This window comes from Vanellus vanellus, assembly GCF_965231255.1.
Source record: "Vanellus vanellus genome assembly, chromosome: 1".
In the NCBI taxonomy this organism is placed as follows: Eukaryota; Metazoa; Chordata; class Aves; order Charadriiformes; family Charadriidae; genus Vanellus; species Vanellus vanellus.
The window spans coordinates 220,848,340-220,852,971 of NC_138905.1; positions in this window are offsets into that span (position 1 = coordinate 220,848,340).

Sequence of the window (4,632 nt, forward strand, 5' to 3'; positions counted from 1 at the left end):
GCTGAAAAAAGAGATGGGGGGGGGGGGGGGGAGAAATGGGAAAAGGAAGGGAAAAAAATCAAAAGCAAAGGCGGCGGCGGAGCGCGGCTCGGGAGCGCCCCGCTGAGGGGACGCGCGCGCCACCAACGAGCCGCCCCGGCGGAGGCCTCCGGGCGGGGCTAGAGCGGCCACCATAGAGCGGCGCGCGGAGAGAGGAGCGGCGTGGCCACGCCCTCCCGCCCCGAGAGGCCGCGGCGCGTTGCGGCCGCAGGGGGCGCCGTGAGCGGGGGTGGGGGGGTACGGGGGTGCGGGGTGGGGGGTCACGGGGGGTACGGGGGCTCACGGGGGGTGCACATGAGGGGTGCACAAGGGGGGGAACGGGATGCGGGGGGGGGGGCAGGGGTGTGCCCACAGGGGGTGCAGAGGTGTGCCCAGGGGGTGCCCAGGGGGGGTGCACAGGGGGGGCAGGGGGGTGCACGGATGGGGGGGGGGGCAGGGGGGTGCCCAGGGGGTGCATAGAGGGCACTGGGGGGGCACAGGGTGCAGGGGGACACGGGGGGTGTAGAGGGTGCACAGGGGGGTGCAGGGAAGGTGCAGGGGGGTGCACAAGGGGGGTTCACCTGGGGGGGGGGGGGGCAAGGGGTGCAGAGGGGGGTGCAGGGGTGTGCCCAGGGGGTGCACAAGGGGGGGTACATGTGGGGTGCACAGGGGGTGCACGGGTGTAGAGGGGGGTGCACTGGGGGGGTGGGGGGGGAGGGATGCAGGGATGCGCACGCAGTGTGGCCAAAAGGGGGGGCAGGGGCGTGCGTAGGGGGGTGCAAAAGGGGTACAGGGAGGGGGCAGGGGGTGCGAGGGTGTCCGGGGGGGGTGCACAGGGGGTGTCCGGGTGCACAAGAGGGTGCAGGGGTGTGAGAAGGGGGTGCATGGGGGGAACGGGTGGGAGGGGGGGCAGAGGTGCAGAGGGGGGTGCATAAGGGACACGGGGGGGGAAGGGGGGTGCACAGAGAGGGTGAAGGGGGTGTGGGGGTGCGTAGGGGGCAGGGGGGTGCAGGGGTGTACCCAGGGGGTGCACAAGGGGGGGTGCACAGGGGGTACACCGGGGGGGGCGGGCAAGGGGTGCAGACGGGGGTGCAGGGGTGTGCCCGGGGGGGGGCACAAGGGGGGTGCAGTCAAGGTACAGTTGGTGCCCAGGGGCTTAATGGGGGGGTGCACAGGGGGTGCAGGGGTGTAGAGGGGGGTGCAGGGGTGTGCCCATAGGGTGCAGGGGGGGTACGGGGGGGTGCAGGGAAGGTGCAGGGGTGTGCCCAGGGGGTGCACAAGGGGGGTGCATGGGGGGGCCGGGGGTGCAGGGAGGTGCACCGGGGGGGCAGGGGGGACATAGGGGACACTGGGGAGGCGCGGGGGGGGGGGGGGGGGGGGGAAACAAGGTGGGTGCGGGGGGTGCACGGGAGGTGCAGGGATGCACACGGAGTGTGGCCAAAAGGGGGGGCAGGAGGGTGCACAGGGGGTGTAGGGAGGGGGGAGGGGGTGCAAGAGTGTCCGGGGGGGGGGGGTGCACAGGCGGTGTACGGGTGCAGAGGAGGGTGCAGGGGTGTGTGAAGGTGGGGCACGGGGGGGCAGAGGTGCGCAGGAGGGTGCCCAGGGGATGGCACAATGGGGGTGGCACAATGGGGGTGCATAAGGGCACGGGGGGGGCAGGGAAGTAGCAGGGTGTGTAAGGGTGTCAACAGGGGGTGCAGGGGGGTGCACAGGGGGGGCAGAGGGTGCACAGGGAGGGTGCAGGGGGTGTGGGGGTGCATAGGGGGCACGGGGGGGGGCGCAGGGGCGTACACGGGGCTGCACAAGGGGGTGCATGGGGGGTGCACAGGGTGTTTAAGGGGTGCAGGGGTGTGCACGGGGGGGGATGGGGTGCAGGGGGTTGGCAGGGGGTAAAGGGGTGTACACACGGGGGTGCAGGGATGCGCACAAGGGGGGGGAAGGGGGGTGCACAAGAGGGTGCAAGGATGTGCATGGGGGGGGTGAAAGGGGTGCACAAGGTGGGTGGTGCACAAGGGGGGTGCAGGGTTGTGCATGGGATGCAAAGGAAGACGCCGGGGGGGGCACAAGGGGGGTGCAGGGGAGGTGCACGGGGGGGGGGGCAGGGACTGCGTGGGTGCACAGGAGGGTGCAGGGGTCTGCCCAGGGGGTGCATGGGGGGTGCGGGGGGGTGCAAAAGGGGGGTGCATGGGGGATACACAAGGGGAGTGCATGGAGGGCATGGGGGGGCACGGGTGCACGAGGGGGTGCAGAGGGGTGTGCATATACAGAGGGGTGCAGGGGGTGCACAGCGCTGTTGCCCAGGGCCACCACCCTGTTGGCCCAGCCTCCGCGGCACAAGTCCACCACAGGATGCGGCCCCAGAGATTGGGGTGCGGGACGCAGCCCCGTGCCCCCCAGGAGGCGCTCCCCAGCGCTTCTCAGACTGCCCAAGCAAAGCAGGGCTGGACTTGGGCCGGGGTTCAAGTATATCAGGGACTGTCACCCTCAGACCCTGGGGACAGCGGCTGGAGCGGTCCCTTGACGCTGCCACCCAGGTCCCCCCCATGCGTCCCAAGGCCACCGTGCCGGGAGCGCTGCACCCCAACACGCAACGGTCGATGAGCCTTTTGGCGGGAGGTTGCTTTTAATCAAAGGAGAATAAAACGAAGCCGAACCCTTGAGCGTGGCCAACGCGGGTGAGATGCAGGAGAGCCCGGGAGGCAGCAAGGATGTTCCCCGCCATGCGATGTCATGTTTCGCCGGGTGTCAATTAAAAACCCCTGGTCAGACATGCTTTGGGTTTGTTGTTCCCCCCCTCCAACCCCGTAGTACTTAGGTTGCTTGGCTTAGCTTATTACATCTGCCGCAATGAAATCTTTGAAATATTAAAGTGCCTTTGGATGTTTCCTTTAAGCAAATTACCAGGGCAGTTTGCGATTCTCATAATTGCATTTTCCCAAGCGCTCCGGTGTTGCTGCTGCTCCATCGCCGGCTCCTTTATTATTGATGAGCTGCTTTACTCCGGCTCCCAGAAAATGACCCCTCGCCTTTAAAGATGCTTTAACCATCTTTAACGCTGTAAAAAAATACCTAAAATGCAACTTGAATTCTCCTTTCTCCTCCAGCTATTAGTTTATTTAGTGCTGCTAATTAGTCTGACCCGGTCTCCCCAGGAAACCTTCTCTAAATGATTAGTGAGATGTGGCGTGTCAATGGACGCTCCGAAAATATATTGCATCTCTCTCTTTGAGCTGCGCGACCTGCAGACCCCGAAGGTGTTCGTGCAAGACCGTGCCTGGGGGCAAATTTAAGTGCATCCAAAGCGTTTCCTGGGAAAGTGTTTTGGGAAGACAAAAGCATTGAGTGCAATCGTTATTTAATATATATATTGCAGCTCCGCCGTGCAGCGTGGTACTCAAAGCCAAGGAGGAGCAAATGCAATGGGATGCAGGCGGGGGAAATGCAGAGGATGCTTCCTTCAAGCCGCAGGGTGGGAAAAATGGATTGGAAAAAAGCATTTTGTTGGGCTAAGAAAAATTAGCTGGTGCTCCGGAAGGCAGGACTTGCAGGGGGGAGCAGGTTTTGGCAAATAAACTCTTAAGTCAATGGTACAAACGTGCAACAATCTGTTTCCCCAGCAATAAAGTCATCGCGCTGAACCAATGGGAAACGCAACCTCTGCCGAGCTCCTGGTGTTTTCACTCATTGCGCCAAAAACGAGCCATCCTGCAAAAATTTTGCATCTCGCGCTTCATTCCTCCAACCAACACCAAAGGGGTTCCCTCCTAACATATCATAGAATATGGAATAGAAATATCTATAGAATATAGATACAGAATATATCGATATATACAGAATATAGAATATAGAATATAGAATATAGAATATAGAATATAGAATAGAATAAAAATATCATAGCATCATAGAATTGTCTACGTTGGAAGAGACCCTTGGGATCATCGAGTCCAACCATCTACCTCCCCTACACTGTATCCCCCAACACCACATCTAAATGTCTCTCAAACACATCCAGGGATGGTGACTCAACCACCTCCCGGGGCAGTCTATTCCAATGCCCCACCACTCTTTCTGTGAAAAATTCTTTCCTAATGCTCAGTCTAAACCTACCCTGTTGGAGCTTGAAGCCATTCCCTCTTGTTCTGTCATTAATTACCTGTGAGAAGAGACCAGCACCAACCTCTCTACAGCGTCCTTTCAAATAGTTGTAGAGAGAAAGTTGTATCTCAGAGGAGCATCTGTGCCTGCAACCCTTTGCGTGCACAGGCGTAAATCATCCACAGCCTTTTGCACGCAGGACTGAGAAGCGCTTTAGGTACAACACCTGCAAACACGTGCGCCATCCTCCCCTATCATAGAATGGTTTGGGTTGGAAGGGACCTTGAAGATCATCTAGTCCCAACCCCCCTGCCCTGGGCAGGGACACCTCCCACCAGCCCAGGTTGCTCCAAGCCCCATCCAACCTGGCCTTCAACACCTCCAGGGATGGGGCAGCCACAGCTTCTCTGGGCAACCTGCGCCAGGGGCTCACCACCTCACAGTCAAGAATTTCTTCCTAGTATCTAATCTAAATCCCCCCTCTTCCAGTTTGAAGCCATTCCCCCTCGTCCTATCCCT